The sequence below is a fragment of the Dromaius novaehollandiae genome, chromosome 4 (assembly GCF_036370855.1).
Source record: "Dromaius novaehollandiae isolate bDroNov1 chromosome 4, bDroNov1.hap1, whole genome shotgun sequence".
Taxonomy (NCBI): Eukaryota; Metazoa; Chordata; class Aves; order Casuariiformes; family Dromaiidae; genus Dromaius; species Dromaius novaehollandiae.
Window position 1 is genome coordinate 78,942,982 of NC_088101.1, and position 14,614 is coordinate 78,957,595.

At 40.4% G+C, this 14,614-nt stretch overlaps 1 protein-coding gene across 2 annotated transcripts in view; it reads right to left on the reverse strand.

Annotated features, from left to right (window-relative positions):
• Positions 1-14,614, reverse strand: part of LOC112990793 (NELL2-interacting cell ontogeny regulator 1-like) — a 36,085-nt gene that overhangs the window by 20,065 nt on the left and 1,406 nt on the right. For both annotated transcript variants that reach the window (XM_064511532.1, XM_064511531.1), the window contains exons 2-3: positions 8,740-8,824; positions 8,106-8,184 (exon numbers count right to left, since the gene is read on the reverse strand). The gene's annotated coding sequence lies outside the window, so the exon portion shown is untranslated. The remainder of the gene's footprint in view (positions 1-8,105; positions 8,185-8,739; positions 8,825-14,614) is intronic.

The following is a 14,614-nucleotide window of genomic DNA, read 5'->3' on the forward strand; positions in this document are numbered from 1 at the left end:
TTACATTGCCTTTTGCATAAAATGGGCTTTGAAGACTGATTTTGCTATGAGTCACCTTTTACCTTGAGATCACTCATTTAAACCTCATGCAGGCTGCACTTTTTTGCTAGCATTTTTTATCTAGGTGGAGAGGTGACTGGATGTTGTGGTGTGGGAAATTTCTGAATCAGTGAATTCTGGCTTTTCTATCTAATCAGGAAAGGCAGTATTACATTGCAAATGTCATCAAAGAGGAGGAAAGTATAAAGGTAGCAGAAATGGCAACTTCCCAGAATAAAGAAAATATAATCTTAAGACCCCATCTTCATCTGAGGCAGACAAATGCTGAAAAATACCTTTGTTGCACCAGCAAGAAATGTCATAAGAAAATGTTTGGATGCTGTTCATGTCACACCATATTATGCTGGCATTTCCATTTGACACACAGGCTTGTTGGTTTTGAGTGTAGCTGTGAACTACAGATGCTTTTAAAATAAGGGATAGAGGAAAATAGATTCCCATTCAAAACAGGGCCTGTGCTGAACGTCTGACCCAGGTCTAAAATGGTCTGAGATTTACTGGTCATACAGACAATTTTCTGGCTGCACTAACACTGGGGGAGTGAAAGAACATATTGAGGTGTCCTCTGTCCCTGATCTTTCAAGCAGGCTTTGAAATCTCCAAACAGAAATATCTCCTCTGTTTTAGAGACCAGCTGTTCAACAAGAGGTGGGAAATAGAGGGAGCAACACGCAAGCAGCTTTGAAATCTGCTCATATTGGCATAGCACAATTATATTAACTCATCTCTTGGATGACAGCATGTAAAAGACAGGACAATTCTCAGAGGATTTTCCCACCTGTGCATTTGTAAGTACACAGAAGATAATAAGTTATAGTCTCTTCTCCCTGTCTCTCCAATGCTAGACATTAAATAAGGTGGGACTGGCGAGGGACATGCTTTATTCTGAGTAACAGACTTGCACTGCCTGGGGCTCACTATGTGTGCCACCTTCTGTTGTCATCATCTCCTTCAGGAGCCAATGCTGACATTATGTAAAGGTGACTGAACTGAGCACAGAATAAAAATGAAGGTAAATTGCGAGGACTGACAGACCAGGAGCATCCAATCTTGTAACAGACAGCAACAGAAGTACTCTGCAGCAAACCACCCAGTGCTGTGCTCCACAGTAGCATCTTGATTCAATAACCATGTCAAAAAGCTCCAGCCTCCCCAAAGGCACTTCTGCTTACAACAGACCTAGCCTAAAGCCTGGGAATCCTCCTCCATATGTGCCTTTACATGGCAATGAGGCCATGTAAAGGCACATATGGAGGGAAGAATAATAATTTGAGATGATCCTTAATATCTGGAAGAGTTGTGTCTTCAGTCTGTGAGCTATTCCCAAAAAATGCATCTCCAGTGACACACACGATAGAGCCGAAGGATCACACACTCCCAGCTATCTCAGCGACCTTCCCCACATCTGTCTCTTGCCAGCACTGGCCTCCACATCATTCTTCTTAATTCTTTAGCCAAGCGTGTCTATGAATCGACTTTCTCTCTCCCTTCAGTCTTGTCCCTAGTTATGGACAACAAAGATAGGAGGTATAGTGCCATGTGGAACTGTGGGATTGCTGCTCACAACTACCCATACTTGCAGACTGCAGCAGCCAGATAAACTAAATATATCATAGGTAACTTCAGAAAAGCTTCTGGACTCAGACTGGATAGCTGCTGGGGCGTATACTTAGCAGGTTTCTGTATAGGCATCTGGTGAGTTGGAGCTTGAAGGTGACCCTAAAGTCAACCATAATTATCAGACATGTTCTTATCTTTACTGTGCATCCAATCTCCCGCTGGAAAGTGGAGATAACTGAAATTCTTGACTGCCTCCAGCACATACAAGCTTTATTTATCCTTGTGGTAAGAAGCTTCATAGTGTCTAGGGAACAGTACTATCAACTCTGGCCAACATCCCAGAGCTTTGTCATTTACAGTCCCTAGTCCAGGCCATGGAGCAGCTGGGAAATGATAACTGAGACCCTGAGTTTGACTGGATACTCTATGGAAAACCAGTGTAGAGAGTAAGAATCAGTTTGATATACTTCTGCGTGTCTTGAGTGGTTAAGGACACACACTGCGGTGTTCTGTAGCACTGTGTTTCCTGGGGACTACTGGCATCAAGCCAAGCATGGAGTATCCCTGCAGATCTAAGAGCAGGTGATGCTTTAGAATACTTTCCTCCTCCCCCAAATCTCTTTACCAGGCAAAATGGCAAATTGGTGTCTCTGGGCATCTTTCCAGAAGTCTCTAAACTGATGCAGTTATGCAGCAAAACTCAACTGGCATATCATTTTCACCTTGGTATTCTCTCTGCATAAAGTCTTTCTCCTCTCTTTTCTGTCCCTTTGGAAGCCTACCAGCACTTTGCCTAGTGACCAGAAGTAGTTAGTAGGAACAAAATTTAGTGCAAGTCTGACAGATCAATAGTATTTGCCAGATACTATGGGCACAGGCTTCTTAACTATCACCATTGTTAATAATAGTGTTAAATTCTAGGTAGGTGTTCCTCCTGAAGTTACACCATGCTGAGCTGAAATTTAACCTTTCACACATTCAGAAGTCAATCAGGCTGTCATTGAACAACTGAATAAAATCACCAGTCTTTGATCTAGACCCATGTTTCTATTTAAAGGTGATATACAGTTGAATTCACATTAGATCTCATCAATGCTCCTTAGTCAGCATGATTGTTCTGGATTTCCTGGCATCCCTACAAACCGAGCAAGTAAGGTTATTTAGGGGCTTAGAGCTAGGATGGATGAAAATGGAAAGTAGACAATATGCTGCCACCTTTTGGTTACAGAAATGAGAACAGGTATTATCCGGAAAGATCTAACTAATGGAAATTAAAAGAAGTGAGTGTCCTTTTTCTGTAATGAAACAAGCTGAAAGTCCATGTAGCGGAAGAAGCATTCCTTCGTGTTCTAAACCGGTGCTATAAACTTTGCATGTATATTTCAGATTTGTTCAGTCTTGTTGGGGATAATTAATAATCATTAATAAATCATCAATAATTTATCTGTCTCATTTAAAACATGTAATGTTGCATATGGTCACCTAAAACTAAAGCTCTGATTCACTGAACTGATTGGAGGAACAAAGCTGGAGAAATTGAGGAATCTAAGATCTCAGGAATTAATACCTTGTAAAAGGAAGTTACTGCATGTTATAATTCCTGTTTGGCTAATTATATGGACACATATAATTAAGGTAGCCTGACACTTTCATTACTAGGTTTGTTATCAGTAGCTTATAACTTTTAATCTTAACTGTTTGGTCAAGATTGTCTATGCTGGCTGATTGCCAAGGACCTGAAGGATATTTTCTTTGCTTGTTTCTTAAAATGTTGGCTTAGCTGTCTATGAGAATAAGAAGGCAGAAGAATGCCCATCTTAATAAAAGAAATGCAAGACTGTTCTGTTAAGAAGTTTGCGTATCCTTTACTTTGAGGCTAACAGGGGAGTTGTCTGCACTGGGGATGTGCTTCTTACTGCTTCTATGACTCACTGCACAAATTTGGCCCAAGTGATAAGTCTCATTTCAAATATGTTCTGTAAAGACTTATGGGAGCTTGTGAGCTCAAGACAAGAATATTCTGTTACTCACAACTCCTATTTGCCAAAGACTCTTTACATTTAGTGCTCATACATATTCACTGAGTACGCCTCATCTTGGGGCACAAAAATCTGCTGAGCACTTGATTCTCTTCTGTTTCTCAATGTTGGTCCTGTGTTCTCATCCTCTTCCGCTGGCATGTGGACGATGAAAAGAGAGATGCTGTCTGCCTGCATGGCAGAAGGGACAGGAATTCTCCAAGCACTACTGAAGCAGTGTTGGTAGGTCTGTACTGCCCTATAATACTGACATATTGGTCCTTGAGCCCTGGAGCCCCTGATGGTTTGGAAGACTGAGCATGGGGAGTACTTGGCAGGGTGCTCAGAGAGTCCCACAAGTGGAACCCCAGGACGATATGCCCTCAGGGTATCTGGCTGTGAGATCACCTTGCAGGATACTGCTCATGTAACCTGGACAGACTGCACTTTGGCATATCCCCACCTGGAGTAGCCCCAGCCAATCAACCAGATGCAAAGCAGTGCAACAGGCCTGAACCAGGCCCACATGCCACAGTGTGCTGTCACTACACTTCACACATGGCTGCTTATGCAAAACATCCCTATCTCCACTTGCAGATCTCTAATATGCTAATGGTGCCACCATACACTGGGTCTCCTGCACCATGCTCCAAAAAGGGGGAGTCTGAGAGCACCCGAGTCCCTGGAGAAGGTCTGTGCTCTCTCTTACCATTTGGAGGAGTATCCAGAGGGCCACAGATGTAAGACCACCACTAGGAACTATCTTGCTTATGACTGATCACTCACTAGCAGTCCCAGCAAGGGCACTCACAGCCTCACAATCACTGCCATATAAAGATCAAGAAGCTGAAGGAGACCTACAACAAGGCTACTGATAGGAATCCTGGGTTTGGGGCAAAATGTCCTCCAGCTATGCATGACCACTTCTTCAGGAGGGTTAGCTCCATCACCCATTAGGAACACAAAGAGAAGAACTTTCTTAATCTTGCTCCTTTGAGGAACGGAGATGGTTTATGGAACAGTGGCTGGTCTCTTAGAGTTGAGGGCATTCTGTTATCTTAAACTTTCACTAGCCAGGACCACACCATTAGCCATCTGGGTCAGCACTGCGAAACAGCAAGACACACCCTTCCAGAGGTAAATATGAGGCCTCCTTTTCCTAACAATAAATCCTGCTGGCCCTCTTGGCATCCAGAATTCTTTCTCCCTATCTCAGCATTCATCTTCCAGGCACCTCAGAAAGTTTTTTTTGACTTTCTTCCAGGCAGAGGTTTTTTACCCATCTTCCAGCCTTGTGCCATGTTATCTCCCCAAAGTAATGGCAGGGCCTGTTCCTACTGGCCAGGTGACCACCCCATCTTTCTAGTGAAAAGCAGAGCATATTTCATGTCTAAAGTGACTACGATCTGCTTATTGCTGCTGAAGACTTCCAGCTGCCTTGGGACATATCTTTGAAGGAAATGTAGCATGTGAAATACTACGCCACAGATCAATGCTGTCTCTACAGTGGCCTTGCTGTGGCAGCTCTGCAGGCTGTACAAGGAGATGGCAGACTGCCAATATGCAAGCAAAGGCGCTAGTGTTAGAGGACACAAATGACTGCTTGACTGGCAGGTAAAAATGAAGACCTACGACCTCTGTTTACATTTACCTCTGTTTGCCTTGCCACAGCTGACATGCTTCCACTCACCGTTCAAAGTCATCCAAGAATGGGCCATCCAAAGCAATATGCTATTCTGCTTCTTGGCTCTTGTGCACCTTTGCAACCCCCCACCAGGGCTGGATGATCTAGAAGGGGAATGGAGATCCTCTGGGAATGTAGGGCATATACCCTCAGCATCAATACAAACATGGTAGCCTAAAGCAGTCACTGAAGCCACATCAGGTTAGAGAGGCAAGGAAATAGGTGGGCCACTAATACGCCCAGGAATGGGCCTTTTTTTCTTTTCTTTCTCTCTGTAATGTTTCTATCATTTGCACAGCAGCATATCTGTCCTGTCGTTTGTTACAGAGCTGTATATAGCTAGAGTGTGATAACACTCGGCATACAGAATGGACTGTGGTATGGGGATGAGTCAGGATTGTGTAATGAATCAGATGTTGTCCAGAGGATCCCGGCTGCTTTGCGGTAGAAAGCGAACAACACAGTGACTGCAGGAAAAAAAGCGTGGTCGATGGCTAAGGCATTTGCACGCTGCTCAGTAGGACTGGATTCTACTTTTGTCCTTAACACAGACCGCTAACTTAGTCACTTAAAAACAAATTTTTTATGGGTGGCCATGAACTGGATGGTGGGTTTTGCTGAAAGCCTAAATTCAAACCTTGCATTTTCATGGGTAAAAATGCTGAGCATTCACAACCATCATTGGAATCAATGTGAGATGTGCTTTCAACATATGGAGTGCTATATAATACAGGGTACTCTGGAAAACCAAGTACTAAACATCTCATGCTGGGCATCCAAAGATCAGTGTATATATTTTAACTGCTTTAGGCCTGAAAACCTTAGCTGTAATGCTATCTTCTCCGTAGTTAATGTGATCAAACTACACTGAATTCTGATTGAGAAGCTCTCAGCTCCTAGAATGATGTATACCACTGAGAAGTCTATAAAAAGATTAGTAACTCTGTCTTTAGAGCAAGCTTTGAACAGTAAGTAGTAAGGCTCCATATTAAGCAACAAAGAGAGAACAAAATACTGACTAGCTGCTCATTAAGTCACTACCATCCTTTCTGTGCACCGAGTGGGCTCATCCCATTAATGACTACCTTACAATCAAACAGAAGAGAAGGCAAATTAAAGTTCTGCAAACAACATGAATTCTGGCATTTTCTAACTTCAGAATGCTTGACTTTGCAGACTTAAAAGCTTTAATATGATTTTTGTGTGGAATTTAAAGACACATTATGTAAAACAAATCAGTAAAAAACGTAAAAGAATCTCTGTAGATTAAAACTGTATTAAGACTCACGTTTCTGAAATTGCCAGCATCATCTACACAGAGATTGTAATGGAGCAAAAATGTAATCTGTAAATCTCTCTGTTAGCACACATATTGGTTTAACCTCAATTATTGTGGATTAGCTTATACCTATAAATTTTTCACTAAAAGCTTTACCATAGTACTATAATTGTAAAACAGTCCAAAGCATTTTGGACTAGTTTAACTAAGCTACTGCCAAATATTAATGAACTACTGCAACTCTGTGTATAGACACACTTACAAAAACAATATATTTGTGGCACAGACATTGAAATAGATAGGAAAAGTGTAAATGAATATAAAGCACTTTGCTATTTTAGCTCATCATTCCCTTTGCAGCACTATGTTGATGTAATTATGCCTGTAGCTAACACATTTGGGTATCTGTGTCCCATTCTCCAGTGCGTAAAGTTGACACAATCCACCCTGGGTCTGTGGCACTGCAGTGGGTTGGTCTTACAGCTCTTTCTCTGTATTGACCCACAGAGGATATTGGATGTTTAAGCTGCCAGCAACAGACCCTGAATCTTTAGTTCAAGCTGTCGAAGGTCAAACGCAAGCCCAGTGCATTAGCCAAGAGGACAGGATCACACTTGTAAACCAGCTACTAGAATGCTAAGGTTTTTCATGTTTATGGTTTTACACAGAGCATTTTCTCCTTCTGTGTCCACCTTCATCTGTCCTCATACCTCACAAAGCTGCCAAAAATACTTTTTCCAAAGTGCTTTAACTGAATTTACTTAAAGATCCAATCAATCCTGTCAACTGTACCTGTAAGTGAATTGCCTTCCCTCTGGGCTTCCTCCCTGGAGTCCTGCAAGCTCTTCTGAAAGGTTTGTTCTGGACCCAATTTTGTAAAGGTTTGTATGCGAATCATCCAGAACTTTAACATTTCATCTGTGAGCATTTTATCAGTGAAAAAGCAAATAGTGAATGACAGTAAAACAAACAAAAAAACCCTAAATCCACCCTTGTTTTCATGTTCCTCACCACCCCCGATTGGCTGGGGTCAGCTTTTCCTCGCTTATACCCTGTTCTGCATTTTCCTGCCATGTTGTCAAATATGCAAAGAACTGGTTTATCCCTGCCCCTACAGCATCAGCATTTTACCACATAATTCCCTCAATTACTGTGTTCTTTAGCAATTAAAATAAGAGGGTGGAGAAGGAAGTTCTGTGTAGCCTACAGGTTAGGACTATTTCTATTTCAGTGTCAAGGCTTGCATTTTAAGTGTGAGGATTAAATAGATAACTTTACAAGGTATCTGGCAGTTTTGCGTTCGGCAGTTTGCAAAGAAGCTGGTACCTAGTTTCATGGTGAAGTCATTTTCCTTGTTCTATATCACCTGATATACAATTAAGATACAATTCCACAACTGGCCTTTCCTTATGTCAGTGTACAAACAATCTATTCCATCTGGACAGAGTAAATTATGCACTAATAGTTATCCTATAAAACACAAGTACCTGCAAGTCAGTTATACCTGGTGGCCACATTCCTGTCTTCAGTGTCTTCCTATTATGCCTGATCTTCTTGCCATCAAACTCAGTGATGGTCTCCCACTGATTTCAAAAGAAGTAGGATTTGAAGAGATTTTAATATGTGAAATTGCTATCATTAACATTTTCCAAAACATGTATTGAAATCCAAGTATTTTTATAATTACTCTTTTTCCCTTTCCTCATTTTTTTTCTTCCTTCTTTTGCTCTTCTCACTCCCCTCCTCCATCAGTTTGAAAATCTAAGTGCTTAATATGTCCTTTGAAAAGGGCTTTCAGGTCTGTAGATCAAAAAGTCTTCTATATAAGTATTAATAGGATCCATTTCAAAACATCTTCCTTCAAGTTAATTCACATCACTGACCAGTAAAAGAGGGATTAAAAGATTAAGCTGGATTTAAACATTCTCCTCATTAATATAATTTAAAATTGGGATGAGCGCAAAATTATTTTTAACTCTAGCATTTTCCTCTTTGGTTTAGCCCAGTTAAAATTCAGAAGAGGAAAAAGGTAGGGTAGCAAAATCACCAGAGAAGAGAGTTAAAGACCTGCCTCTGCTAGTCATCTTTCATCTATCCTGCTCTTTAACTCACTCTTTGTTAATCAGGCTAACACTTACTTGTATGAATCTGGGAAGATTCCGTGAGAATACACTCTATCAGGGGTTGACAGTCGGTGAAATACAATGGCAATTGGAACCATACCTACAGAAACAAATAGCACAAACAAATCAAATCTTCGCCTTCTGAAGCTCCAAGTACCTGAGTCCATAAGGACATCACTTACTAGAATAACAACAAGTTTTGCTAAAATGATAATAAAAACAGTAATAGTAGAAGTAAGAAAATCTGCAACACATCACAGTGAAACAGATAATACTAATCCAAAACTCGCAGAGAAGTACAACTGTTTAAAAAGCTAATTCAGTGCGTTTGTAATGCACATGCAATATCAGTTTGTACTGAGAATAGCAATGTCTGAATAATTCATAAACAATCACACACTAAATACTGTGAGCTTGCCTGCAAAAACTACAACTTTTTAAGTTATTACTCCTCTTCTAGAGTACATCTAGCCATGCTGACAAAATCTGTGCTGAAAAATAGTTTGTAAGGAAAGGTAATATCTTTTAATAGATGAAATCAGACCAAATGTAAGGACTCTGAGCTTAAAAGCTTGTTTATTTTTTCCCATTATATGTGATAAAAGATATTACCTCTTCCTACAAACCTAACCTTTCTTGTAGACTACAACAGTATTACTTCAAAAGTAAAAGCTTTTACAAGAAACACTTTACTATAGTTGATGAAAATAAACAAATGGTTATATGAAATGACATAATAAAACATGCCCATTTGGACTCTGGAAAACCAAGTTGGAACTCTTCCTTCACAAATAAAACCTAAGATAACTTATACTGAAACAGATTAGAGGATTTATAATCATCTTCATTGTTCTCTGTATACTGCTAAAACTGTTTAAAGCTAGTAATTTCCCCCTGTTTATATGGCTTTTTCTCACAGCAATGAAAAGGACAAAATAAAAAACTAGAAAAAGTGATTATAAAAAACATAAAAGTGGGTGGAGAAAATTCACCAGCATGAAAAAGAATTTGAAAAGCTTTTAGTCCATTTTCTCTGTGAGTGAATATAGTTGAAGTTCACAGTATCCCTTAAATTATAAGATATGTTTTGATTTCAGCCACACTCCTAGGTTATGCATATCTTGTCATGCTCTTTGGAGATCTCTGTCCTTTTTTTCCCCACTATAATCTGTATTTTCAAAAAAGATTCCAGTACTCCAAGCAGTATCTGAACTAATGCATTCCATTGCCAGTTGCTAATGACGTTAATGACAATTACTGTCTGCTTCTTCTGTAAAGCTGAAAAGCTTGTCTGCATTTGAAATTTATTGTGGGTAAATTTGTGTAATTTCATGGTAAAATGATTTGCGTCCATAAATGAAACTTTTTTTTTTTAATGAAACCTCTGCTTTTTATTAGAACTTCTTCCAAACAACGACCATTAGACCAGGCATGTCTTACTGAATTACCACCCTGAAGCCACTAGGTGCTTTCGCTGGAAAAAAAGAAAAAAAAATTGCTGGCTATCTGGACCCTCCTCTCTGTCACACTGACCAGCTGCTTATACAGCCTGATTTATTGGTGTTTCGGCTTCTGACGCATTCCCATACCAGCAGACCTGTGTCTGCATAGCCAAGCTTTAAGCTTCAGCGGGGTCTGGTACTCAGGTCCTGATGTCAATGTCCTAGGAAAAGGAGAACATGCCATCCCACTGGAATTCTGCCCAACCTGCTGCACAAATATGTAAGCAGGTAACAACAAATGAAGGAAAAGGAAACAATTAGAACATAAGCAAATACTGCAGTAAGTGTTCTCTATGTTAGTAAGTGTAAGAAATATGTCAGCAGAAACTGTGGAAAGTTCACGGCACCTGCAGCTACCATTAAAAGCAGGAAACTGTGTCTGTCAGAGCTACGAACTTGTAAATTTGGCTACCTGTGTTATGCGTCTCTCCCAGTGTTGATGTTGACTGAGATCCAGAACAAGCAGAGATAGACTGTGAAATCCAGGTTCTCCACTGACACGTAAGTCTGGAAAGAGTTTCAGCCCTGGATACCTAAATCTCCTAAATCACACCCAGAAGATCGAGCTGTATCACACATGGACTCTCAAACAGTGCAATAGGGTATGTATGATACAATACAACTTTATGGTAAGACTTAAATAGCGTAATTCTTATCAGGACATGTTAGTGTGTCCTTTCTCGGCCTCCTAGACTTTTGAACCTTTCTCCTACTGCTCAATATGGGATCAATGCCAAAGCATTTACAAGTTTTCAGTTCTCTTTCACTTCAATCTATACAGTCACACGAAATCATCTTTTTTGAGGAAATACAGCCTGGACCTCAGTCTGTTAGATGGACCAAAAATTGGCTGGACCACAAGGCTCAACTGGTAGAGACCAATGGTTGACATTCAGCTGGTAAAGAGCATAGTATGGCCCATATGCTTCAACATCCTGATCAGAGGCCTGGGCAATGACACGAAATGCATCCTTAGCAAGTTTACAGACATCACATTAGGGAGAGTGGCTGACGTGATGAATGGCAAAACTTTATCCAGAGAGACCTCAATAAATTTGAGGATTAGGCCAACAGAAACCTCACAAAATTCAATAGGGCAGAATAACCTTAGGCATCAGGACAGGCTAGGATGGACTGGCTGAGCACCAGCCCACGGAAAAGGAGCAAGGGATCACAATGAATCTCAGGCTGAGCGTGAGCCAGTTTAAGCCAAGAGCGTGCTCTTATTTCAAATAAGGCAAACCGCATACCAGGCTACAGTGAAAGGAGCAGGCAGGCTCACTGAGGGAAGTTACTTTCCCCAGTCATTAAAACAGAGAACTTAGGAGTAAAAATTTTCACAGTAGCTGACAAATTCTATTTTAACTAAATGACTTATCCAGTGTGCACAGAAAGAAAAAGAGCACTTTTTTCAAAGAAATGGACATAATTTAGTCCGGAAACCAGAAGGTAGAAACCTTCAGCAGAGCAGTGAGATTCTGGAACAGCTTCCAGACTTCAGTAAAAAGGGAAAAGAAACTAGTTATAAGATGGATTTAACAGTTTATAAAAAGACTGATGTAATAATGTTGCTTATGAGTATAAATGGTGATGTAGGAGGTCTCTTCCAGTCCTACATTCCTAAGTTTTGCATGCATAAAAAGAAGACAAAAATTAGTTTCTCAAACATAATAAAGGAGAGAAAAGAATAGAGAAATGGATGAGTCTTGGCAAACAATGTCCCTGGGGGTAATGAAGAGGCAAACAGTCTTCCCTGAAAACTTTGTCAGAGATCAAACCAAAATTTCGAAGTCCCCTTAATCATCCCCTATGCCTTCCTAGCTAGGAGGGCCACATCTTCTTCAAAGTGGTCCGTATGTACCAAGTAATGGAAACTCTAAGGATTGACACACTAACTCCATACTGATGAGCTACTGCTAGTGACAACTGGGGATGCAGGAAAAGGAGAAGACTTCCAAACAGAGAAGGCTGTGTTTCCTCAAGGATGGGAACTGCACATAGGTATGCCACTGTTGCAGCTCTGCAGAGACTTTAAGGAAGTTATTTTATCACTGATGATAATCTTCAACTATCAGGCCCCACTAGCCACTTAGATGTCAGAGCCTACAAGTAGTAGCATATCAAGTGAAACTACTCTAGAACAAGATTTAAAGGAAATGACCGTTTGATTTCCACCTCTCACAGGCTGTCTTCATGGGCCTTCATCATTCTAGGTTTGAAGACTACACCATTTTGAAGTTTATTAAAAAAAAAAAAATCACAGAATTGTGTAGCTGAAGTCATAAGAAAGGGGTTGGGATGACAATGTAAACATAATCGTAGACACAGGTAACCAGATGGTGCACCCCTGCAGTAGCTACTGCCCATCATGTCACATAAACTTACAAGAGAGGATGCAGCCAGTAAACTTTTCATAGCTACAGAGGTATTTTTGTTTTTATTTCTGTCAGAATAGTCATATCTGTTTCAGAAGACTTTGTCTGGTAGGGAAGGTTACTGGCTGTGTCACAGCAGATGCAAGAGGTTAACACAAGTAAGCTTAGCACTTGACTTGAGGAAGTCAAATAATCTGCTTTTGTTGAAGCAAATTCTGAGAGTCACCCTTCAGATCCCACTGCTACAGCAAAGAGTTTTAAGACAGGTCAAATAAACTCCATTTATCAAGACTGGTTAACTTTAAAATGCAGGATTTTGTTTGTGTGTAGGGAAAAGACCACAAAAAAGCAAGAGAGTTATGAAAATCACATACTTGTATTTAACAAGTAAAATCTGCCCAGAGACCACCCCCACAAAAGGAAAACGTAAAAAGTTATAACAAGCAGAGTTTTATGAACTGAACGAAAATTAAAATGTATTGACAGGTATTAAAAGTGATAATAAATATCATTTTATGGAACCAATTGCAGCTTAATGATAGTTTGATTGTATACGTAATGAAAGTAAAACGGTGTTTCCTTAAAATGGTGTGCACCTGAAACGCACTGACAGAATACTTCTGTTGCTGGTTGCCACAAAGGCAGCCTGGCTGCCAGTCACTCTGTTAGCTCCAGGGACAGATCTAAAGGTCTTAACTATGCAGAAAACTTAGGTGTCAGCCTGATACCACATGATAAAATATGCTTCCAAAACTTAGAAAATTGCACTTTAAAAAAAAGTACAGAAGCACTGAATGCATTAAACATTTGCAGTGTTTAGAATGCTCAAGTTACACAAAGGGAAGTAAAAATAAAGCAGCACAGACAAACCTAATTATAGTTTTCAAAATCTCAGTTATTCAATCTTAATGGAATCCTTTTAATAGTGCGTGGGGGTTTGGGTGTACTATATAGTACTACATTATACAATCAACTGCTTTGTCTACCTTCTTGGGTCAGCCCCTGTCATCATAGCATGAATCATAATCTGAAGCACTGTTGGCTCAGAAACTGTCATAGCTGCAATTGCAGGATGCCAGTGGGAACTTAGTGCCACTGCTAATGCTAATGCTATGTTTATAGCACATGCTTCAGTGCTTTCTAAAACACAGTAAAAGCTGCTGCTTCTTAACTGAGCGCCCAGTGCCAGCACCTCTCCAAACCCTCTGCCCATCAATGTACCACTCCTTTAGTTGGGTGCCGAGCTGAGATGCGCTGCTGCTTCTCCCTAAAATAGGAAACCTCTAGGCATTATCTTTGTAATGTCCTTCTGAATATACACAGTTATCCTGAGTCTGATAGCTAACACAGCAGGCTGCCCTCACTGATGCAGGACTAGCTCATCCCAGCATATATATTTTTGGACAGGTAGTGAAACAAACAGCAGGACAGGAAATCCCTGGAGCACTGATTTTGGTATGAGGTGAAGAGTTATCTTTCTTAAAACAAATATAAAGTGGATTCGAATATGTGACTCTTTGGCTATTTCTGCTTTTATTTGAATACTGTTGCAGTTGGGGAAGTGAATCTAGATTGTCTCCCCTCGACCCATCTTGTAACATGCTCTTAACATTTCTCAACAATTCGATATTCAGCATTACAAACTTTGAATTAGGGCCTCAGAGGAGAAAATGTCCGCAGACAGTTATCTGTGTAACCCAACATTATGTGGGATATCGAGCATTTTCAGAGAAATCAAGTATACTTCATGAACCTATAGGTTCATGAATCCTTGAGGAACGAGCACGTTGGTATTTGCCGTATTACTCTGAAAATCACTACTCACACTACACTAAATCTAACTAAAAATCAATAAAGCTTTACTATATTCAAACAGAAAGTTAAAGTTGTAGTAACTAGACAGGACAAAACTGTGCTCTTATAAATAGCCGGCATTTTGTCTTAATCTCCACAAGCTCTGCATGCCCGGTCAGTTAGCAGCTGATAGGCATAGATTTGCAGGTGGTAGGACTG